Below are 24,085 nucleotides of genomic sequence, written 5' to 3'. Positions count from 1 at the left end.
GAGGAGGCCTTACAAATAGCTGTGAAAAGAAGAGAAGCGAAAAGCAAAGGATAAAAGGAAAGATATAAGCATCTGAATGCAGAGTTCCAAAGAATAGCAAGGAGAGATAAAAAAAGCCTTCCTCAGCAACCAATGCAAAGAAATAGAGGAAAACAACAGAATGGGAAAGACTAGAGATCTCTTCAAGAACATTAGAGATACCAAGGGAACATTTCATGCAAAGATGGGCTCGATAAAGGACAGAAATGGTATGGACCTAACAGAAGCAGAAGATATCAAGAAGAGATGGCAAGAATACACAGAAGGACTGTACAAAAATGATCTTCACGACCCAGATAATCACGATGGTGTGATCACTCACCTAGAGCCAGACATCCTGGAATGTGAAGTCAAGTGGGCCTTAGAAAGCATCACTACGAACAAAGCTAGTAGAGGTGATGGAATTCCAGTTGAGCTATTTCAAATCCTGAAAGATGATGCTGTGAAAGTGCTGAACTCAATACGCCAGCAAATTTGTAAAACTCAGCAGTGGCCACAGGACTGGAAAAGGTCAGTTTTCATTCCAATCCCAAAGAAAGGCAATGCCAAAGAATGCTCAAACTACCGCACAATTGCACTCATCTCACACGCTAGAAAAGTAATGCTCAAAATTCTCCAAGCCAGGCTTCAGCAATACGTGACCCATGAACTTCCAGATGTTTAAGCTGGTTTTAGAAAAGGCAGAGGAACCAGAGATCAAATTGCCAACATCCACTGGATCATGGAAAAAGCAAAAGAGTTCCAGAAAAACATCTATTTCTGCTTTACTGACTATGCCAAAGCCTTTGACTGTGTGGATCACAATAAACTGTGGAAAATTCTGAAAGAGATGGGAATACCAGACTACCTGACCTGCTTCTTGAGAAACCTATATGCAGGTCAGGAAGCAACAGTTAGAACGGGACATGGAACAACAGACTGGTTCCAAATAGGAAAAGGAGTACATCAAGGCTGTATATTGTCATCCTGCTTATTTAACTTCTATGCAGAGCATATCATTAGAAATGCTGGGCTGGAAGAAGCACAAGCTGGAATCAAGATTGCCAGGAGAAATATCAATAACCTCAGACATGCAGATGACACCACCCTTATGGCAGAAAGTGAAGAGGAACTAAAAAGCCTCTTGATGAAAGTTTTACTTTCATCGAGTGCCGGGAGCCGGCATATTGCATACTGAGTGCATATTGCACGTTGAGTGCAGCACTTTCCACAGCATCATCTTTCAGGATCTGGAATAGCTCAACTGGAAGTCTATCACTGCCAGGAGCCAGTGTGAGGAACTCCTCCCGTGGCAAAAGTCATGAGGAAGGAGGCTCGGCATACGCAAAGGCGGGATCGAGCCTCAGGAGTCCCCCTGGAAATTCTCAAGCATCTACCCCCAAAACCAGAGTCTGCCTACTTTCTGCTTTGTGCTTTCACCTACACCTCTGACTTTACAGGGGCTGTTCCCCACTACCTCTCTCTGAAAAAAGAGTTAGCTTACAACTCCAGTTAACAATTCCTGGGTGTGACAGTGTTTCAACCTACAAACTCCTTTGGAAATCCTCTAGCCTGCCTGAATAGGTTTTTCCGGCCACATGTGATTGCTCAGAGCCTCCCAACTGTGAGAGGCATGAGATGTTCTAAACTGTCTAAACACAGATTCCTTTGAGCAGTTAAAAGATTGATTAGAAATTGTATTGGTGAAGGGATTTTCACTTGTTGGGCCAATGTTTGCTGCTAAGTCTCCATATCCCTTACCTGCTGTGTCCCTGGCAGTGTATTGATTAATATAATTGGTGTAAGTAGTAGCTTTAATGTTTGTAACCTGGGACCCTTGAGTTAACTCTTTTTCTTGTTATAGCCCACCACACCTTTGCTCTGTAGGAATGCAACTTTATCTAATGCTTTTGGAGGGTGGCTCCTGACCAATCACTTTTAGAGAAAATTAAGTTTTCTGAAGAAAGGGTCTTAAAATGTTAACAGGCCTCCGGGCCAGAAGATGACGCAAATCACCTAAGCTTTTGCATATGATAAGTTTGCAGGAAGAAAGTCTGGCTTGCTGCATGACTCTACCCCTTCCCCCATTATCCTCTATGCATAACTTAAGGTATAAAAACTACTTTGAAAAATAAAGTGCGGGCCTTGTTCACCAAAACTTGGTCTCCCCATGTCGTTTTTCTCTCACCTTCTGGCTGAATTATTCAGCCTCTTTTCTCCACTGAATTTCCTCACTGAGCTATCCTTATTTCAGCCTCTTTTCTCCACTGAATTTCCTCACTGAGCTATCCTTATTCTATTACTCTTTATATCCTTAATTAAAGTTTAATTAAGCAGTTGTTTCCTGATCCTCGCTGACGCCGTCCCCGCTTCGAATTCCCTGGATCCACCGGGGCTGGACCCCGGCAATCGAGGAGAGTGAAAAAGTTGGCTTAAAGCTCAACATTCAGAAAACCAAGATCATGGCATCTGGTCCCATCACTTCATGGGAAATAGACGGGAAAACAGTGGAAATAGTGTCAGACTTTATTTTTGTGGGGCTCCAAAATCACTGCAAATGGTATTTGCAGACATGAAATTAAAAGACACTTACTCCTTGGAAGGAAAGTTATGACCAACCTAGACAGCATATTCAAAAGCAGAGACATTACTTTGCCAACAAAGGTCCATCTAGTCAAGGCTATGGTTTTTCCAGTGGTCATGTATGGATGTGAAAGTTGGACTGTGAAGAAGGCTGAGCGCCGAAGAATTGATGCTTTTGAACTGTGGTGTTGGAGAAGACTCTTGAGAGTCCCTTGGACTGCAAGGAGATCCAACCAGTCCGTCCTAAAGGAGATCAGTCCTGGGTGTTCTTTGGAAGGACTGATGCTAAAGCTGAAACTCCAGTACTTTGGCCACCTCATGCGAAGAGTTGACTCATTTGGAAAAGACTCCGATGCTGGGAAAGATTGGGGGCAGGAGGAGAAGGGGACAACAGAGGATGAGATGGCTGGATGGCATCACTGACTCGATGGACATGAGTCTCAGTGAACTCCGGGAGTTGGTGATGGACAGGGAGGCCTGGTGTGCTGCAATTCATGGGGTCTTGAAGAGTCGGACATGACTGAGCGACTGAACTGAACTGAATAGTATCTACATCCCAGGCTTGTTGTGAGGACTAAATAAGCCATTATTTGTAAGGCATTTGGAACACTGTCCAATACACATTTCATTATATGCAAGTTTAGTTTTAAATCTGATTTTAGTATCTGAACTCGTTGTTTTCTTCCCACCTGCCGTTGTTTCTTCTCATTGTTGTCTTCAGGCTTTTTTCCTTGCCCCCTTTTAAACTTTTGGTGTTCGTCACAGTTCTGTCCTAGTGTTTTTAACATTTTAAATACACGCCCTGGGCAAACAAATACATTCTCACTATTTCCATTACTATATCTATTCTAACAACTCTTATATGTATACCCGAACCTAGGTTTTGCTGGGGAGTTGCAGATCTGTACCTCTGACTATGAACCAGTTTCAGTTGGATTTTCCCAACATATCCAAATGTGAATCCTTTTGCCCTAAACCGGTTTCTGTACCTCAGCTGAGTGGATGACAAGCATCAAATACCTGGGTTGCTCAAGCCTAAAAACTCTGACTCAGCTCTGTTCCCTCCCTCATTCCTACAGCCAGTCTCCTAATATTTCTCAAGCGTCCACTCCTCATTTTATGCACATGGTTGTCATCTCTGCTTTAGATCAGATCAGCTTCATCTTTCGCCTGCATTTGTTCAACCACCAGTCTGTCATTGGCCTTACCCATCTCCAGTCTGTTCTTGGTATTGCAGCCAAAGTATTCTTAGACTACCAACGGGACTCTGTAATTTCCTGGACTGAAATGCTTCAGTGGGCCCCCGGTGCCCTCAGGATGAAATCCAAACTTCTCAAGATCGGGCTCAATCCTCCTTAGCCACACCTCTAACTATTTTCCCTTATACTTTTATGCATCAGCTATTCTTATCTACTTTTTAAATTTTTAATTATTTATTTTTAGCTGCTCTGGATCTTCATTGCTCATGAGGGGGCTACCCTCTAGTTTCAGTGTGTGGGCTTCTCACTGTGCTGGCTTCTCTTCTTGCAAAGCATGGGCTCGAGGTGCATGGCACCAGCGATTGCAGCTGACAGGCTGTAAACATGGGCTCAGTAGTTGTGTGTGGCACATGCACTTGGTTGCTCTGCGGCATGTGGAATCTTCCTGGACCAGAGATCAAACCCATGTCCCCTGCATTGGCAGGCAGATTCTTCCCAAACAGGGAAGTCCCTTGTCTATTTTGAAAGTGTTAGCCGCTCAGTTCAGGATTGAACCCGGGTCTTCAGCATTGCAGGCAGATTCTTTGCCACTGAGCCACCAGGGAAGCCCAAAACAAGTTTTAATCGCTTGGTCAGGTCTGACTCTTTGCAACCCCATGAACTTTATCTTCTTTAATTAATCTATATTCTCTCAGCTTTCAGGTTTTTGCAATGTTCCCTCTGCCTGAAATATCCTCCTTCCTTTCCAATTCCTACTCACCTTCTAGACATGGGGTTAGTGTCAGTTTCTCAAATTCACCATCCCTGGTTCACCATCAAGTCCCGGTTATGTGCACATTGTAATATATACTGTATCATTTTGCATTTATGTACCATCCCACCCTGCTGTGAGATAACATGAGGGCAAAGTTGTATCTGCCTAGTTCGTTATTTTTTAAGGTTTTGTTTTAAGGTATACTTCAGTAGGTTTTCATATATTCATGAAGTTTTGCAAACATCACTACTATCTAATTTCAGAAGATTTTTGTTACCCTAAAAGAAACCCTATTTCCACTAGCAATCACTCCTCATTTTCCCCTCCCTTGACTCCTTGCAACCATTAATCTACTTTTCATCTCTATCAGTTTGCCTATTCTGGACATTTATTTCATATAAGTGGAATCATATATAAACTTTTGTGTCTAGTTTAGATCATTCTGGAGTCGTTAGCATCATGCAGTACTGGAATAAAGTTGGTTGTTGTTTTTCAGTTGCTAAGTGGTCTGACTCTTTGCGACCCCATGGACTGTAGCACACCAGGTTTCTCTGTCCTCCACTATCTCCTGGAGTTTACTCAAATTCATGTCCATTGAGTTGATTATGCTATCTAACCATTTTATCCTCCGCTGCCTCCTTCTCCTTTTGCCTCCAATCTCTCCCAGCATCAGGCTCGTTTCCAATGAGTCAGCTCTTTGCCTCAGGTGGCCAAAGTATTGGAGCGTCAGCATCAGTCCTTCCAATGGATAGTCAGGATTGATTTCCTTTAGGATGGACTGATTTGCTCTCCTTGCAGTCCAAGGGACTCAAGAGTCTTCTCCAGCACCACAGTTTGAAAGCATCCATTCTTCGGCACTCGGCATTCTTTATGGTCCAACTCTCTCTCTGTACATGACTACTGGAAAAACCATAGATTTGACTATGCAGATCTTTGTTGGCAGAGTGATGTCTCTGCTTTTTAATACGCTGTTTAGGTTTGTCATAGCTTTCCTTCCAAGGAGCAAGCATCTTTTAATGTCATGGCTTCAGTTACCATCTGCAATGATTTGCATCATGCAGTTCTGGAATAAAGTAGGTAGGTGCTAAAAAAAATATATGCTGAATCAATAGAGAAGTAATACCGGGACAAGGAAGAATTAAGGGTCTAGAAAAGAATTATAGAATTTTAGAGGCAGAAGGAACTTTAAATGATCTAGTCCAGACATTTATTTTTCTAGATGAAAAAAATCAAGGTCCAGAGAAGTCAAGGTCAATCAACCACTTAGTGACAGAACTGAGAATAAAAATCAAGAAAATCTGACTCATAATTTAGGGGTTTTCCTACAGTGACTCAGCACAATTAAATTCCCTTGCTTTCATTGCATCCAAAATAATGCACTACCAGCACCTTCCTAGTTGCTGGGCTTTCTTGCTGGTTTCTAAGCATGGTAGTGTCTCTTTTCCATGTTCTAAAATAAGCTGGCTTCAGGAAGGCAAAAAAGATCTAAATAATTATTTTAAATAGCCAGTTTCCTTTCAACTTCTAACTATTCTGTTGCAACTGTTGTTTTCCCTTTGAGCAGGTGTTTTATGGAGGTCTCCTATTCAAGTACAAACTCTGCTGAATTTTGAAAGCTTACCAGCTGACAGCCCCAGGAGGTTATGACTCCATAGATCATGTATTCTCAGAGAATTATTCTGATTTTTTATCTCCTAGTTCTGACTCATTATCTAAAAACCTAAGAGAGATTTCAAACCTGTGAGTTTTAAGAACAGAACTCTAACTTTCAAATGTCTTTGACATTTGTCTTACACTTTGCTTGTGTATTGGATTCACACATCTGAAACTTCACTGGGCCTCAATACCATTCATTCTTATGCTTGATATGTCTGCTCTGACGAGGATTATGATCTTCTTGAGAAAGGGAAAATTTCTGTGTTTTCTCAGATAAAGACTCACTCTGGGTTTACCTCTTGACCTACGTGTCAACTGCCCTATTTAAAATGGAGACACAATAACTACTTTACCCTTTTATGTGTGAATCCAAGATTCAGATAAAGATTAACCAGCTATTGTTTAGTTTCTGAAGGCCTAAGCCTCCTAGGAGGGTGGGAGGAGGGTGGTGCGTGTGGAAGGGGAGGTGGCATTCTGAGTGACACACAAAGAAACAAAGCTTCATTACACACGCCCAAAGACAGGAACAGTTGGTTTCCACCCAGCTTTCCCAATCTTTCAAAACCATTTTTTTTAAACAAGAAAATCCATTTTCGAGCAAACGAATAATATCCAATACCTGGATTCTAAAATGCAGCTAGATGACCTTCCTTACATGTATATGATATGAAGGATGGCTTTACTCAAAGGAAGTACATGTCAACATAAATGGGCTTGCACCATAAAGTTGGAAGGAGGAGGAGACATTCTCTGCAACTAACCCAATCCCTTCAGGTTTAAAGAAAAGGAAAGTCAATTCAGTGGAGGAAGGGTGGTCTTTTTAACAAATAGTGCTGGAACAACAGGACATCCATAGACCAAAAAATCCCCAAACCCCTCAACCTAAATCTGATATCACATACTAATATTAATTAAAAATGGATCATAGATTTAAATGTAAAATAAAAAACTACAAAGACTAGGAAAATCCAGCAAAGGGACTTTGTTTGCCAAAATTCACCCTGTTACTCAGAGGTTTCACAGAGTTTGGTCCCACAAATTATTATTCTCTATTTTAACAAATCCCATTTGGTCCTGTTAATTCCCCTACTCCCTGCTCACTCAGAGTAAATGGTTTCCACCGTATTAACTGGGTGTTTGTTCATGCTCTTTTGGTTTTTTAATATCTTCTTCATGCTACTTCAATTATTCATTCTATTCAACATTTACTGGGCAACTACCATGCACGAATCTTTGAGTAGGCTTACAAAGATGTAAAATACTGTTCCCATCTCAAGAGATTTATGGCCCAGTGGAGGACAAATTAGATTATCCTAATTAGATTAAAACTCCTTTACTTTTTCTTCGATTTCATCAGCCAAGTACACGATGTACTATTGCACACCGAGTCCAGTGCTCTGCACAACTGAAAACATTTTGGTGATTGGCTAGTCTTGAGTTTCAAGATACACTCTGCACTGTTTGGGGAACTAAAGTCCAGGAGATTAAATGGCAAATCCTGGATAAGGCGAAAGACGAGCTGGAGGTCAGCCCGTGGGGACTCACACCCTCCTCGCTCCCCTCTTGGGCTGCGCCAGCCATTGATTCTGGCAAAACGCCTCCACGGCTGGAGAAAACCCGATCGAGAAGATAATCCCTCAAAGCTCCCCATCCGACTGCGTGTTGCAACACGCAGGTATCGGTCTGTTTTGGGGGCCGATTACCCGCCACTGCCCCCCCCCCCCGCCCCCGCCCAGAACTGATTCCTTCTTTTCCACCGATATCTCATTTAAAAGCTACCTTGATAGTGGAAATGTGTTTCCAGTACAATTCTTTCCACCCCCCAACCCCGCCCCGACCTCTCAGTAAATGTGACATTTTTCATCATCAAGCTTTTGGGGGAAAACGGAACCTGGGGGGTTTTCTCTGTCCTTCCTCTCAGCCCCGACTTTCTCGCTACTCAGAGTACTTCAGGCCTCAAGAGAAATACTTTCAAATCAAAGTTAAAGCCTCAGGTAAAAATAAACGAAAAAAAAAAAACCCCAAAAAACCCTAGGAGAACTAACAACGTTCAAAGCGCCCGTTTTTCTCCGTATTCCTCGCGTTTGGGCGGCTCTCACCTCAGCCGGTTGACGCCTTCCGGTGACTGGGGCTCAACCGCCTTTTCTGGCTGAAACTCGCCTCCGGCGCTTGTGAATAGTCAACGAGGCCTTCCTGGGCGGGGCGAGACAAGACGCTTCGTGAATAATTCATTAATTCTCGCGCTCTCCTGAGAGACCGGCCTCGCGCTGTCTCATGCATATGCAAATAAGGGCGACAGGGGACTGGCTCTCCCCAGCTAGCCCCGCCCCCCACGCCGGGTCCGCGTGCCCCGCGGGGCGGTGGTTCACAGCCCGGGAGCCGAGCCGTTAGGCCGCCGGCGCGGCGTCGGTTCTGCGGCGTTTCTCGCTTTTCTGAGGGCTCGCTCCGGCTTGAGGGACCCGCGCTGAGCTCGAGGCGCCGCACACGCACCTCGACGGGGCTCTCGGCTCGGGGCCGCTCCGCGCGGTAAACCTTCAGTCGAGGAGATGCCTGCCGGCTGAGGTGAGAGAGCGGCGGTGAGCATCTCGCGGGCAGCGAGGGTCCTGCGTTGGAGCCTGAGGGACTGTGGGGTTCATGTCGGGCGAGGCCCGGAGCGAGGGGCCCCAGAGAGGCCAGGGGGCCCGCGTGGGGGCGGCGCAGGGGACCGGAGGCAAGCGCCCGAGAGAGCGGGTTGACGACGACGAAGGGCGGTGGACACCCAGGCCACAGAGGTTTCGCGCCGGAGGGCATCTCTAGTTCTTCCCTGTGTGGACCCTGCTTTGCGTTATTTTTAATCAGATCAGATCAGATCAGTCGTTCAGTCGTGTCCGACTCTTTGCGACCCCATGAATCGCAGCACGCCAGGCCTCCCTGTCCATCACCAACTCCCGGAGTTCACTCAGATTCACGTCCATCGAGTCAGTGATGCCATCCAGCCGTCTCATCCTCTGTCGTCCCCTTCTCCTCTTGCCCCCAATCCCTCCCAGCATCAGAGTCTTTTCCAATGAGTCAACTCTTCCCATGAGGTGGCCAAAGTACTGGAGTTTCAGCTTTAGCATCATTCCTTCCAGAGAAATCCCAGGGCTGATCTCCTTCAGAATGGACTGGTTGGATCTCCTTGCAGTCCAAGGGACTCTCAAGAGTCTTCTCCAACACCACAGTTCAAAAGCATCAATTCTTCGGCGCTCAACCTTCCTCACAGTCCAACTTTCACATCCATACATGACCACAGGAAAAACCATAGCCTTGACTAGACAAACCTTTGTTGGCAAAGTAATGTCTCTGCTTTGCAATATGCTGTCTAGGTTGGTCATAACTTTCCTTCCAAGGAGTAAGCCTCTTTTAATTTCATGGCTTGCAGTCACCATCTGCAGTGATTTTTGGAGTCCCAAAAAATAAAGTCTGACACTGTTTCCACTGTTTCCCCATCTATTTCCCATGAAGTGATGGGACCAGATGCCGTGATCTTCGTTTTCTGAATGTTGAGCTTTAAGCCAACTTTTTCACTCTCCACTTTCACTTTCATCAAGAGGCTTTTTAGTTCCTGTTCACTTTCCACCATAAGGGTGGTGTCATCTGCATATCTGAGGTTATTGATATTTCTCCTGGCAATCTTGATTCCAGCTTGTGTTTCTTCCAGTCCAGCGTTTCTCATGATGTACTCTGCATATAGTATGCGTTGGTAATTTTGGAAATAAAGCACTTAACATGTACTCCTCTTACACTGCCCTTAACCTCGTCCCTTGCGCAGAGGTAACCCCAGTGAGCAGTGGGGTGCATCCCCTCAGGCCCCGTTCCCACGGGTTCAGCTGCACACGTAGAATCTTGTGGAGTTCCTCAGCGGGTCACAGAGCCCCTCGAACCTCTGCAGTAGGGTTTCCTCAGAGAGTGGATGAAGTGGCGGGTCGCTTGGAATCTATTTTTTTTTTAATATTTATTTCATTTATCTTTGGCTGCGTCTGGTCTTAGTTGTAGCACGTGCCATCTTCATTGTGGCATCTTTTGTTGCGGTCGGCAGGCTTAGCAGTCCCGCCGCATGTGGGATTCTAGTTCCTCCACCAGAGTTCGAACCTGTGTCCCGGCATTAGAAGGCAGATTCTTAATCACTGGGCTGCCAGAGAAGTCCCCTTGAAACCTATTTTTAATTTGTTTCCACAGTTAAAAAAAAAAAAAAAAAAAGATTCAAGTTGGCAAAACTGTGAGTTTATAACATAATGACTAAAACCCATCTTTGGGCAGTTAATTTCTTCAGTGCAGTTTTTCTCAGTCTCAGCAGTAGTACCCGCCCGGCTCAAATCCAAATCGTTTGACAACTCAGAATGTTTTCAGACATTGTCAGATGTCCCCTGGGCGGCAGAATCACGCTTAGTTGAGAACTGCCGTTGACCCTTGAACAGCTGGGATGTCAGGGTACTGACAGCCCTCACAGTCAAAAATCCGAGTATAAATTTGTAGTCGGCCTCCCTCATCTGCAGAGAAGGCAATGGCACCCCACTCCAGTACTCTTGCCTGGAAAATCCCATGGACGGAGAAGCCTGGTAGGCTGCAGTCCATGGGGTCGCTAAGAGTCGGACACGACTGAGCGACTTCCCTTTCACTTTTCACTTTCATGCATTGGAGAAGGAAATGGTAACCCGCTCCAGTGTTCTTGCCTGGAGAATCCCAGGGACAGGGAGCCTGGTGGGCTGCCGTCTATGGAGTCGCACCAAGTCGGACACTACTGAAGGGACTTGGCAGCAGCAGCAGCAGCAGCCCTCATCTGAGATTCGCATCTGAAGTTTAAGCCAGCTGTGGATCGTAGAGTTACTAGAGTATTTATTGGCAACACTCAGCGTGTAGATGGACCCATGCAGTTCAAACCTGTGTTGTTCAAGGGTCAGCCATTCCGCTTTAATTCCACGTTTTCCAAAAGTAACTGCTCTTTGAGCCGACCACGCAGATGGTCTCTCTGCTCTAGCCCTTTGCGGTCCAGGCATTTTCCTGCTTCCCTCTAGCTGGGCTGCTAGCCCCGCCGTGCTGGCTGTGCTCATTCCCACCTGCCTTCAGGTCTCGGTCAGCTGATCACCACTATGTCCAAAGAGCCTTCCCTGTGCTGGTGAAGTCCACACCACAGACTCATGCCGATTCTCTCTCATTATCACTGTTTTCTTCCTAGAACTAAGTGCAATCTGGATCTCATTTATGTGTTAACCTGTTTTTCTTTCTTCACCACCAAGAATACAAGTAAGCTTCATTAAAGGTCTCATCTCTTCAGGTCCCCACAGGATCCCCAGTGCCCAGCACAGTGGCTCGCACACAGTAATCACTCAATACATTTGATGGACTGAAATGATAAATGACCCTCTTTTCCTCCCAAGAGCTTCTATGGAGTTTCTCCTACTCCTTTCCATTCACTGTCCCTTCTGCGCTCCTTCGTGACCTTTGTTTAGAACTGAAATGGATAAATGAGCACCTAGCAGCTGTGGGTGAAGCCGTCACTTTCCTCACTGACTTAACCACTCTTTGGGGACAGAAACTGTCCTTTATTATATTTATTGAAGGTATCCAATAAGTATTTATATTGTTGGATGAACTAATAGATGACTTAAGGAACAACATTAGACAATTAAAAATGGATCATGCTAGGCTTCCCAGGTGGTGCAGTGATGAAGAATCTGCCTGCCAATGCAAGAGACAAAAGAGGGACAGGTTAGATCCCTGGGTCAGGAAGATGCCCTGGAGAAGGAAGGAAATGACACCGCACTCCCATTGTCTTGCCCAGAAAACTCCATGGACAGAGGTGCCTGGCGGGCTGTAGTCTATGGGGTTGCAAAGAGCTGGACATGACTGAGCTCGCATGTACATATGCATCCCTCGTGGTCCAGTGGCTAAGATGCCCCAGTGCAGGGGGCCTGGGTTCCATCCCTGGTCAGGGAGCTAGATTCTGCATGCCGCAACAAAGGGTTCACATGCTGCAATTAAGACCCGATGCAGCCAAATAAATAAAAGATATTTTAAATATTTTTTAAAATAATGAAAAAAATTGATGGGGCTTTAGAAATTATGAAGGAACTTTACAGATGAGAGTTTGGGTAATTTGCTCAAGGTCGCCAGGGTTTTTGAGAGACCAAGTCACAGCTACAACCCATGGTATCACACCTCTCACTTCAAGGCGCTTTCTTATTTCCAGCCAGTCTAGTTTCTGATTACTTTTCTGAGAACCTGGCTTACAGCTTAAACACAAAAATCCCAAGACTTGCTTCTTGTCAGCTAAGCTTTTGAGCTTGTACTCTTCATCTTTTGATTAGATCCAGCCCTTGGGATAATGGCCTGATAAACTCAAAAGTGCTATATGGTATTTCAAACAATTTTCCATCTTCTTTTATGCCTTTCAGTGCTAAGAGATTGGAAATTGCCCCTGTCAAAGCAAAGTATCTTGTTTGTTTTGGAAGGAAAAAACGTTTGTTGTAGGAGAAATTGATCATTGTTTAGAAATTTACAAATAATCAGTTGTTAAAGTTTTGCCAAATCCCGTGTCCAGTAGTAAAATAACGTGTGAAACAGATGAAAATGGAGGGGGAAAGTCTTTTTTGAGATGGCTCTTCATTGCCTCAAGTTGACCTTTCTCGCTTTAGACAAGTGTGTCTCCTTTCACTCCGTGTACCTGAATCAGCTGTCACGCATTGTGTCTAGGTAGACTTCCGCTTTTGAGACCCAAAGACCATTCAGGGTTCCTTCTTTCTTCTTGGCAGTTTGTGCAGGTAGCACCTGGCGTGCTGCCTAGTAGAGTCTGTGGAGCCCTCTCAGCTGTGAGTATTTTGCGGCTGTTTTCTGGTGCGTGGCAGCACACTGCCATCGCGGAAAGCAGAGCTGCCTTTTGTCTGACTGACTGAAACTTTCCCACCAAAACCAGTTTAAACACTGGAAATTTTTCCAAGAGACAGTTTTTGCTTGAGCATGATCAAAATAGACATATTGAATATCAAATGTAATCTCTAAATCTTTCTCCGTCTTCAGTGTACATAATCATGATGCCAAATGCAGAGAAAAGACATTGAGGTGGGGGAGTAACTGCTCTTAACATCATCATAACTTCTAGCCATCATAAGTCTGACACCACCATATTTATTCATTCATCAAACATTTATTTTGCTCCTACCATTTATAAAAAACTCTGCTTGGCCTTGTAGGGAGCAGAGACATAATGACTTGGTCCCTGAGCTGTGGAACTTTTCAGAGAGAGGGAGTTTGGTAAGAGAGGGAGACCTGTAAACACATTACTCATATAGAAAATAGTTTGCAAACATTAATGGAGGTATAAATTATAGCATGTAGAGAAGGGAGCTCTGCATTCTGAATGGGGAATCAAGACAGCTTCACAAATGAGGTGGCATTTTAGGAGGAGAATGTGTATATATAATTTGCTTTGCACATTTTATGGCAGTGGTTTTGGCCACTTCAAAACAATAAAGGCAGACATTTTGCCCACGACTTTAGAACCAGGAAAGAAAGGGAGATGGAGGAGCTTGTCTTTCCACTCCTGTCAGCAACAAGCTTCTGAAAGCTTGGTGTTGCCTCCGCATCCCAGGTGCCTCACTCACGGTTAAGAGGAGTATGCCAGCTAGGTTGTTTTGAGCCCTCTCATTTCTGCATTAGGCTATTATCCTCATTTCCATTGGGGCATACAGTAGCCACTTGATTTTTTGAGGTGGGGGGAATCAGTGGTTTTTATAAAAGTGTTTGTGAATGTGACTCTGAAATCCTAGAATTTTAAGTATCACTGAGAAGGAAAGAGAGACAAATGATTGAAGTTTTTCATCAAGCCTGTGTGCGTAAATTGGCTATATCCTTACTTATTTATTGTATTTTTTAAGAGAGGAAGCAAAGATAAAAAAATTGGCAACTTGGCTTTAGCTTTTGAACTTGATCCATTCATTGGCAGCCACAGAGAAGCCAGTCAGTATGAAAGAAACCCCGAATATAAGGTCTAAACTTATGCTCCTGCTGCTTTTGCCCACACGCTATCAACCTAAAACACAATTCCATGTGTAGGCAGCAATTGATTATGGCGTTCATATGCACTCTAGAGTGGCGTATCAATTTCTGCATCCTTTGAATTGATCTTTTCTGACTGGCAGAGGAATCTCCACGTGGGTTGTATGTTTCTGGGGAAAGCCTGGGGCTTAATGAATTGGAAGAGGAAATGACAGGGGCTGTATGGTGACAGGCTGCTGCCTGCCTGAGTGCCCTGGGGAAGGTGTTGAATGCTCAAACATTATAGAAATGTTCTGTTTGGCTACTTAGTTCTGTTTCCTGCTATGAACTTTGTTGACAGGTAAAATGGTTTTATTCTTCTTAATGTTTATCATTTAATAGAAAAGATTTCAAAGGAAATAGATTTTTAAACTGCCTTTCTGTTATTGCACCTTGGTACATCTGTACATGATCTGAGAGGTGATTTGCCACACTATGTGTGGCCCTTTCTACGTTCTGATGCGGAAAATGACAGTTACCAAAATTGGTTTAGGAGTCCTATGAGAACATCGTCCAACTCAGCCCCATAAGAGGCTTTTTTCCCCCTTCCTTTAGTTCATACTAACCTAATGCAAATATGTAAGTACTAATAGCCTCTGACTGAGAAGATCCCTAATTTAAGATTCAGGATACTTACAATCTTAGCATGAACTGAATACAGTAATACAAGACATCTGAGGCAGGCCTTTCTAACATCTCTTCTCATTAAACAAACAAAAAGCAACTGCTTCCTGCCAAGAGAAAGGTTAAACAGCTGGAAAGTGGGTAAGATATCACACAGTAAATTACCAACAGAGCTTTAAAAATGAAAGGGAGAGAGAACTGCAAGAAGGCAGCATTCAGAGGTTTGCTGTAACTTACACCTAGAAAAGCTATACCAGAAAGCCAGATTCCTCTGAAGTCATGTTCTCATATTTGCCAGGGGTTGTGTTAACCTGGGTCACCTCAGTGCACAGCAGAGAAAGACTGTAGTTAAAAGAGGCATTGAGAAATTCTAAGTGTGACTTCATCAATAAGCTGTGGATATTCCCTCCACCAATCTTTATTTGTTGAGAAGGGACTAGATATAGGACTTACTCAGTAAACACATTGAGTGAATGCACATATGTTATTATAAGCACCCTGAATATCCAAGTGATTAACTGGGATATGTTCAAATTATGCTGGCCTTATAGAGTGAGTTTGGAAGCTTTCCTTCCTCTGCAATTTTTTGAAATAATTTGGGAAGGGTTGGTATTAACTCTTCCCTAAATGTTTGGTAGAATTCACCTGTGAAGCCATCTAGTCCTGGACTTTTGTTTGTTGGGATTTTTTTTTTATTACTAATTCAATTTAATTACTGGTAAATTTTTTATGTTTTCTGTTTCTTCCTGGTTGAGTCTTGGGAGACTGTACATTTCTAGGAATCTGTTCATTTCTTCTAGGTGTCCATTTGGTTGACATGTAGTTGTTCACAGTAATCTTATCCTTTGTACTTATGTGGTGTTGATTGTGGCTTCTCTTTTTTCATTACTGATTTTATTGATTTGGGCCCTCTTTTTCTTGATGAGTCTAGGCGATGGCACCCCACTCCAGTACTCTTGCCTGGCAAATCCCATGGACAGAGGAGCCTGGTAGGCTGCAGTCCATGGGGCTGCTCAGAGTTGGACACAACTGAGCGACTTCCCTTTCACTTTTCACTTTCATGCATTGGAGAAGGAAATGGCAGCCCACTCCAGTGTTCTTGCCTTGGAGAATCCCAGGGACGGGGGAGCCTGGTGGGCTGCCGTCTATGAGGTCACACAGAGTCAGACACGACTGAAGTGACTTAGCAGCAGCAGCAGATAAAGGTTTATCCATTTTGTTTATTTTATCAAAGATAAGATTAGTTTCACTGATCTTTTCTATTGTTTTTTAAGTCTCTATTTCATTTTTTCTGCTCTTTATGATTTCTTTCTTTCTACTAACTTTGGGTTTTGTTTGTTCTCCTTTTTAAAATTCCATTAGGTGTAAAGTTCAGTTGCTTATTTGAGATTTTTCTTGTTTCCTGAGGTAGGCTTGTATAAATATAAATTTCCCTCTTGGAACTGCTTCTGCTATATCTCACAGATTTTGGATTGTTGTATCCTCATTTTCATTCATCTCCAGGTGTTTTTTAAATTTCTTTTCTGATTTCTTCAGTGGTTGTTTAGTAGCATATTGTTCGTTGTTCAGCCACCAAATCGTATCCAACTCTTTGCAACCCCAATGGAATGTAGCATGCCAGGCTTCCCTGTCCCAGAGTTTGCTCAGATCATGTCCATTGAGGTAGTGATGCTATCTAACTGTCTCATTCTCTAGCGACCCCTTCTCCTTTAGCCTTCAGTCTTTTCCAGCATCAGAGTCTTTTCCAATGAGTCATCTCTTTGCATCATGTGGCCAGAGTGTTGGAGCTTCAGCATCAGTCCTTCCTATGAATATTCAGGACTGATTTCCTTTAGGATTGAATGGTTTGATCTCCTTGCAGTCCAAGGGACTCTCAAGAGTCTTCTCCAGTACCACAGTTCAAAGGCATCAGTTCTTTGGTGCTCAGCCTTCTTTATGGACCAGCTCTCACATCCTTATATGACTGCTGGAAAAACCACAGCTTGTACTATATGGACCTTTGTCATATATTTGTCGCATATTGTTTACCCTCCACCTGTTTGCATTTTTTTGCAGTTTTTTCTTGTAGTTGATTCCTAGTCTTATAGCATTGTGGTTGGAAAGATGCTTGATGCAGTTTCAGTTTTCTTGAACTTACTGACACTTGTTGTCTAGCATGTGATCTCTCCTGAAGAATGTTTTGTATGTACTTGAAAAGAATGTGTTTTCTGCTGCTTTTGGATGGAATGTTTTCTATACATATATATATATATGTATATTGCATTTGGTCTAGTACGTCATCTAAGGTCATGTTTCCTTATTGATTTTCTGTCTGGATGATCTGTCCATTGATGTAAGTAGGGTCCCCTACAATTATTGTTACTGTCAACCTCTCCCTTTATGCCACTTAATATTTCAGCTCAGTTGCTCAGTCGTGTCCGACTCTGCGACCTCATGAATTGCAGCACTTACTGTTTGCTCTGTGTATTTAGGTGTTCCTGTGTTGGGTGCGTAGGTACTTATAATTGTTACATTTTCTTCTTGGGTTGATCCCTTCTTTGTTTCTTATTACAGTCTTTGTTTGAAAGTCAATTTTTTCTGCTCTAAGTATTGCTACCTCGGCTTTCTTTGGATTTCCATTTTCACCAAGTACCTTTTTGCCTCCCCTCCACTTCAGAGCTGAAGTGAGTCTCTTGTGGGCAGCATATGTATATATGGGTCTTGTTTTTTCATCCGTGCAACTGCTCTGTGTCTTTTTATTAGAATTGTCTGTCCATTTACATTTAAAGTGGTTATTGATAGATGTGTGTTTGTTGCTGCCGTGAATTGTTTTGTTGGAGTTGTTGTAGTTCATTTTTGTTCCTTTCTTCTTTTGTTCTCTTGCCTTGTGATTTGATGACTGTCCTTTATGATTTGATGTTTGAATTCCTTTATCTTTTCTGTGCATGTATCTATTATTTTTGGGTTTGTGGCTGCCATGAGGTTTGTTTGTAACAACCTGTGTGTATACATGATCGTTTTAAGTTGCTGATCTCTTAATTTCAAATGCATTTTAATGGCCCCTCCTTAACATTCCCCTTCCCCCATGATTACTGGTTTTGACATATTTTACATCTTTCTGTTTTGCGTACCCATTAAATACTTATTGTGGACATAGACTGGTTTTACTGCTTGTCTTTTAACCTTCCTATTAGCTTGTATGTGATTGATTGACTACCTTTTCTGTGTGTTTCCTGTTATCAATGAGCTTTTGATTTCTGTATTCATGTTTTTAGTTGTGGCCTTTTGTTTTTTGCTTAGAGAAGTCCCTTTAACATTTCTTGTAAAGCTAGTTTGGAGGTGAACTTTTGTAGTGTTTGCTTGTCTGTAAAACTTTTGTTTTCTCTATCAAATCCTGAATGAAAACTTAGCTGAATAGAGTTTTCTTGGTTGTAGGTTCTTCCCTTTCATCACTTTATATATATAGTGCCACTCCTTTCTGGTCTTCAGAGTTTCTGCTGAAAATCCAGCTGGCAGACTTAATGGGATTTCCTTTGTACATAACTTGCTGCTTTCCCTTTGCTGCTCTTAATAGTATCTTTATCTTTCATTTTTGCCATTTTAATTGCAGTGTGTTTTGATGTGATCCCTTTTCAGTTTATCCTGTATTTCTTGGACTTGGATGTCTGTTTCCTTTCCTGGGTTAGGGAAATTTTTAGCTCTTGTATCTTCAGATATACTCTCCACCCCTTTCTTCTCCTTCTGGGATCTCTGTAATGCAAATATTAGAATGCTTGGCGTTGTCCCAGAGGACTCTGAAACTGGCCTCATTTCTTTCTGTTCTTTTCTCTGTTCAGCTTCAGTGATCTCAACTGATCTATTCTTCTGTATCTTCCAATCTATTGATTCCTTCTAATGTATTTTAAATTTCAAGTATTGTGTTCTTCAGCTCTATTTGGTTCTTCTTTATAGCTTTTAACTCTTTGTTCAACTTCTCACTGTGTTCATCCATTCTTCTGAGTTGTTTGACCATTGTTATGATCATTACTTTGAACTCTGTATCAGGTAGATTGCCTGTGTCTCCATTTCACTTAGTTCTTCTGGGTTTTATCTTCTTCCTTTGTTTGGGACGTGTTCCTCTGTTGCCTCATTTTGCCGAATTTGCTGGTTTTATTTCTGTGTCTCTAGTAAGTTGGTTCTGTTTCCCAAGTTTGGAGAAGTGGCCTTTTGTGGGCGACGTCCTCTGTGTCCCAGCACTGCGCCCCTTGCTCACCAGGTCCACATGCTCTAGGGGCGCCCCGTGTAGGCTGCACAGGTAGTTTTGTTATCATGGGCAGCACGGTGGGCGTGGCAGGTCCCCGGTCCAGTCAGGTTGCCAGGCCCTGCCAGGGGAGGAGGCTGCTGGCCTCTGGTTGGCAGGGCCTGGCGGGTCTTAGGGTTAGTGCCGGCCCACCGACAGAGCCTGGTTCTGGGACAGTAGGTGGTGGGGCCCGGGTTTCTGGATCTAGTGTTGGCCCTCTGGTAGGTGGGGTCAGTTCCTACGTGGCTGGCTGTGGGTTCGAGGTGTCCCAAAGCTGGTTCTGGGGCAGTGGTGAGTGGGCTGGATCTGGCATAGCTAACTGAGGAGACTGAGGTCCCATGGAGGTGGTATTGGCCTGCTGGGGGGTGGGAATGGATTCCAGGGCTGCTGGCTGAGAGGCCCAAGGCGTCCCAGAGCTGACCTGCTGGTGGGCAGGGGGTCTGGGGTGGGGGTCCCGGAGCTGCTGCTGGGGTGTTGGCTGGGTCCTGACAAGGCAGGCTGTGGAGCTGTGGTCATCCTGGGGCTGGTGTCCCCCTGCTGGCGGGCGAGGTCAGGGCCCAGGGCACCGTGCTGGAGCTTCCCATCAGTGGGTGAAGTGGGTCCTGGGCCTGGTGTCTGCACACTGGCAGGCAGCGCTAGGTCCTGTGGGCTCTGAATGCAAGGCCTAGGGGCCCCAGAGCTGGTGTTGAACTGCTGGGCGGTGTAGCCGAGGGCCTGGGGTTACTGGGGATCGGGCTGGCTCACTGGTGGGCAGATCCAGTTCCCAGAGCTCTGGCCACAGGGCCCTGGGGATCCTGGAGCTTGTGTGGGTCTGCTGGTAGACAGGGCCATTTCCTGACACAGCTAGCTACAGGATCTGGGGTGTCCCAAGCCTTGTGTTGGCCCACGGGTCTGGGGACCAGACCCCAGGGTGGCTGGCAGATAGGCCCACAGTGTCTCAGAGCTGGTGTTGGCCTGTGGCTGGGCAGCAGGGGCCCAGGTGGTCCCAGGGCCCATGCTGGCCTGTTGATAGGTGGGCTAGGTCCTGCCACGGCAGGCTGCAGGGCTGCGGTGGTCCTGAGGCTGGTGTTCACCCACCAGTGCCTCTACCCTAGGGCCTGGAGCATGTGAGATTTTGTGTGCGCCCTGTAAGAGTGGAGTCTCTCTTTCCCACAGTCCTCTGGGACTCCCCAAAGTAAGCCCCATTGGCCTTCAAAGCCAGATGTTCTGTGGGCTCATCTTCCTGGGGCAGGACCCCAGGGCTGGGGAGCCCAGTGTGGGGCTCAGACCCGCTGCTCCTTGGTGAGAGCTTCTGCAGTAGTACTTATCTTCCAGTTTGTGGGTCCCCCACTCAGGGGTACGGGTCTTGGCTGTACCGCTCCACCCCTCCTACCCATCTTGCCACGTGGTTCCTGCTTTGTATCTAGGTCCTGGGCTTCCTCAGCAGTAGTTGCTCTGTAAACAGTTGTAATTTGGGCATGCCCATGAGAGGAGCTGAGCTCAGGTCCTTCTGCTCTGCCATCTTGGCCTGAACTCCAACCATCTTTTTTCAATGTAATTTTTATTTACATATATGTACGGTTCTAAAGCATACAAATCGGTAGGTCTTAGCATGGCCATAAAGTTGTGCAGCCATCACCACTAATTCCAAGGCATGTCTGTCACCCCGAGAGAAGCCCCACGCTTGTTCGCAGTCATTCACCACCTATTCCTCCCCGTCCTCTGTCCCCCATCCATCTACTGCCTCCATGGATTTGACTGCCATCATAAATGGGATCCGACAGCGTACAGCCTTTGGTGTCTGGCGTCTGTCTAGGATAGTCGTCCACGTTGCGCTGCACGTCAGTGCTCGGTTCCTCCCTATGGCTGAATGGCGCTCCACCGCACGGGCACACCGCAGTTCGCCGTTCCGTTCATCCGCCAGTGGACATTCGGGCTACCACCTTTTTGCTATTAAAAATAATCCTGATACGAACTTTTTGATTACCTGCCAAACTCTCTGCACACCAGCTGCACCGCTTTACTTCCCAACAACAGCGCCTGAGGGCTCTGATTTCCCCACAGTTCGGCCTTGGCCTCTCCATCTCCCCAGGCACTTTTTGTCTCAAGCCGCCCTCGTGGATGGGAAGGGAGAGCCCACTGTGGTTTTGATTGGCATTTCCCTATTGACTCGTGGGAAGCATCTTTTCATGTGCTTGTTGGCCCTTTGTATTTCTTGGGGGGAGCTGTCTGTTCTAATCCTATGCCCATTTAAAAATTGGGTTTTCCTCTTACAGTAGTTGGAAGCCTTCTTTATATATTCTGGATACAAGTCCTTTGAAAGACACATGATATTCAAATATTTTCTTCCATTCTGTGGATGGTCTCGATGATGCCCTTCAAATCACAAAAGCCTTTAATTTTGATGAAATACAACCTGTTTTTTCTCTGTTGGTTGTGCTTTTGCTCTCCTATCTATGAAGTCATTGCCGATTCAAGGTGATGACGATATACAAGTGTGGTTTTTCACCAAGAATTTTGTACTTCCATGTGGATCTTCAGTCCGTTTTGAGTTAACTTTGATATATCATGTGAGGTAGGGACCCAACTTCATTCTTTTGCATGTGACTATCCACTTATCCCGGAGAAGGCAATGGCACCCCACTCCAGTGTTCTTGCCTGGAAAATCCCATGGATGGAGGAGCCTGCTAGGCTGCAGTCCATGGGGTCGCAAAGAGTCAGACATGACTGAGCGACTTCCCTTTCACTTTTCACTTTCATGCATTGGAGAAGGAAATGGCAACCCACTCCAGTGTTCTTGCCTGGAGAGTCCCAGGGATGGGGGAGCCTGGTGGGCTGCCGTCTGTGGGTTCGCACAGAGTCTGGCACGACTGAAGTGATTTAGCAGCACTTTATTTATTTCTGCTAGAATGTGTATTGTTCCCTCTTGCTTGCTTTAGGTTTATTTTGCACATCTTTTTTAGTTTCTTAAGGTATATGTGCTTAGTATATAGAAAGCATTAGTTGCTCAGTTGTGTCCGACCCTTTGTGACCCCATGGTCTGTAGCCCGCCAAGCTCCTGTCATGGAATTCTCCAGGCCAGAATAGTGGAGTGAGTAGCCATTCTCTTCTCCAGGGGATCTTCCCGATTCAGGGATCAAACCCAGGTCTCCTGCATTGCAGGCAGATTCTTTACCATCTGAGCCACCAGGGAAGCCCAAGAAAACTGGAGTGGGTAGCCTATCCCTTTTCCAGGGGCTCTTCCTGACCCAGGAATCGAACTGGGGTCTCTTGCACTGCAGGCAGATTCTTTACCAGTTGAGCTACCAAGGAAGCCTCTTAAGGTGTATGGTTAATAATTAATTAGAGGTTTTTTTAAGGATAACATTTATAACCATAACTTTCCATCTAGGCTTTAGCTGCATTGAGTAACTTGATACGCTCTGTTCTTGTTTTCATTTATCTCAAAGAGTTTCCCAATTTTCCTTGAATTTCCTAATTTTCTTCGTTGACCTCTTGGTTGTTTTAGTGTGTGTTGTGTGATTTCCACATATATGTGATTTTCTCACAGTACCTCCTGTTATTGATTTCTTTTAAAAAAATTTATTGAAGTATAGTTAATTTATAATGTGTTATTTCTGCTGTACAGTAAAGTGACTCATATATATATTCTTTCTCATATTGTTTTCCATTATAGCTTATTGCAGGATATTGAATACAGTTCCCTATGTTATACAGTAAGACCTTGTTTTTTTAACCATCCTATATATATATATATATAAAATAGTTCGCAGCTGCTAGTCCCACGCTCCCCATGCCTTCCTCCCTCATCCACCACTAAACCACCACAGTCGGTTCTGTGTGTGTCTGTTTTGCAGATGTGCTCATTTGTACTGTATTTTAGATTCCACATACAAGTGACATCACATGGTGTTTGTCTTTCTGACTTATTTCACTCAGTAGAGTAATCTCTGGAGAAGGCGATGGCACCCCACTCCAGTACTCTTGCCTGGAAAACCCCATGGATGGAGGAGCCTGGTGGGCTGCAGTCCATGGGGTCACTAAGAGTCGGACACGACTGAGCGACTTCCCTTTCACTTTTCACTTTCACGCATTGGAGAAGGAAATGGCAACCTGCTCCAGTGTTCTTGCCTGGAGAATCCCAGGGACGGGGGAGCCTGGTGGGCTGCCATCTCTGGGGTCTCACAGAGTCGGACACGACTGAAGGGACTTAGCAGCAGCAGCAGTAGCAGCAGGGTAACCTCTAGGCCCATCCTTGTTGCTGCAGATGGCATTATCTCATTCTTTTTAATGGCTAAGTAATATCCCATTATAATATACATATCACATCTTTTGTATCCATTCATCTGTCCATGGACATTTAGGTTGCTTGCATCACCTGGCTATTATAAATAGTGCTGCTGTGAACATAGATATGCATGTATCTTTTCAGATTATAGTTTTGTCTGAGTATATGCCCAGGAGTGGGCTTGCTAGATCATATGGCAACTCTTATTTTTAGTTTTTTAGGGAACCTCCATGCTGTCCTCCATAGTGGCTGTGTCAGCCTGCGCTGGCACCGGCACTGTGGGAGGTTCCCTTTTCATCACACCCGCTCCAGCATTCCTTATTTGTTGAGTTTTTAACGATGTCCATTCTGGCCAGTATGAGGTGGTAGCCTCATCACAGTTTTGATCCGCCTTTCTCTAGTAATCAGCAGTGATGAGGCGTTGGCCGTCTGTATATCTTCTTTGGAGAAATGTCTGTTTAGATTCTGACTGTTTTTTGATCGGGTTGTGTTTTTGATAGCTTCATGAGCTGTTGTAAATTTTGGAGATTAATCCCTTGGTTTGGTTGCTCTGTTGGCAAACATTTTCTTCCATTCTGTGGGTCGTCTTTTCATTTCAGTTTTGGTTTCATTTGCTATACAAAAGCTTTTAAGTTTAATTAAATCCCATTTGTTTCCATTTTTGTAAGTTATTT

General features: G+C 44.5%; 2 protein-coding genes across 11 annotated transcripts in view; one reads left to right on the top strand and one right to left on the bottom strand.

Annotated features, from left to right (window-relative positions):
• Positions 1-8,454, bottom strand: part of HORMAD2 (HORMA domain containing 2) — a 67,378-nt gene extending 58,924 nt beyond the window's left edge. For all 4 annotated transcript variants that reach the window (XM_055549464.1, XM_055549466.1, XM_055549463.1 and 1 more), the window contains exon 1: positions 8,310-8,454. The gene's annotated coding sequence lies outside the window, so the exon portion shown is untranslated. The remainder of the gene's footprint in view (positions 1-8,309) is intronic.
• A 98-nt stretch (positions 8,455-8,552) lies between these two features.
• The window catches only part of LOC129629506 (uncharacterized), a 32,337-nt gene continuing 16,804 nt past the window's right edge, over positions 8,553-24,085 (top strand). For 2 of the 7 annotated variants that reach the window (XM_055549474.1, XM_055549471.1), the window contains exon 1: positions 8,636-8,772. The gene's annotated coding sequence lies outside the window, so the exon portion shown is untranslated. Of the gene's footprint in view, positions 8,787-24,085 lie in introns of all 7 variants that reach the window. The other 5 variants (XM_055549469.1, XM_055549470.1, XM_055549467.1 and 2 more) reach the window with 5 other exon arrangements.

Source organism: Bubalus kerabau, chromosome 16, assembly GCF_029407905.1.
Source record: "Bubalus kerabau isolate K-KA32 ecotype Philippines breed swamp buffalo chromosome 16, PCC_UOA_SB_1v2, whole genome shotgun sequence".
Lineage (NCBI taxonomy): Eukaryota > Metazoa > Chordata > Mammalia > Artiodactyla > Bovidae > Bubalus > Bubalus kerabau.
The sequence above is the reverse complement of the archived record's forward strand: the minus strand, read 5'-3'. Positions and strand labels throughout refer to the sequence as shown.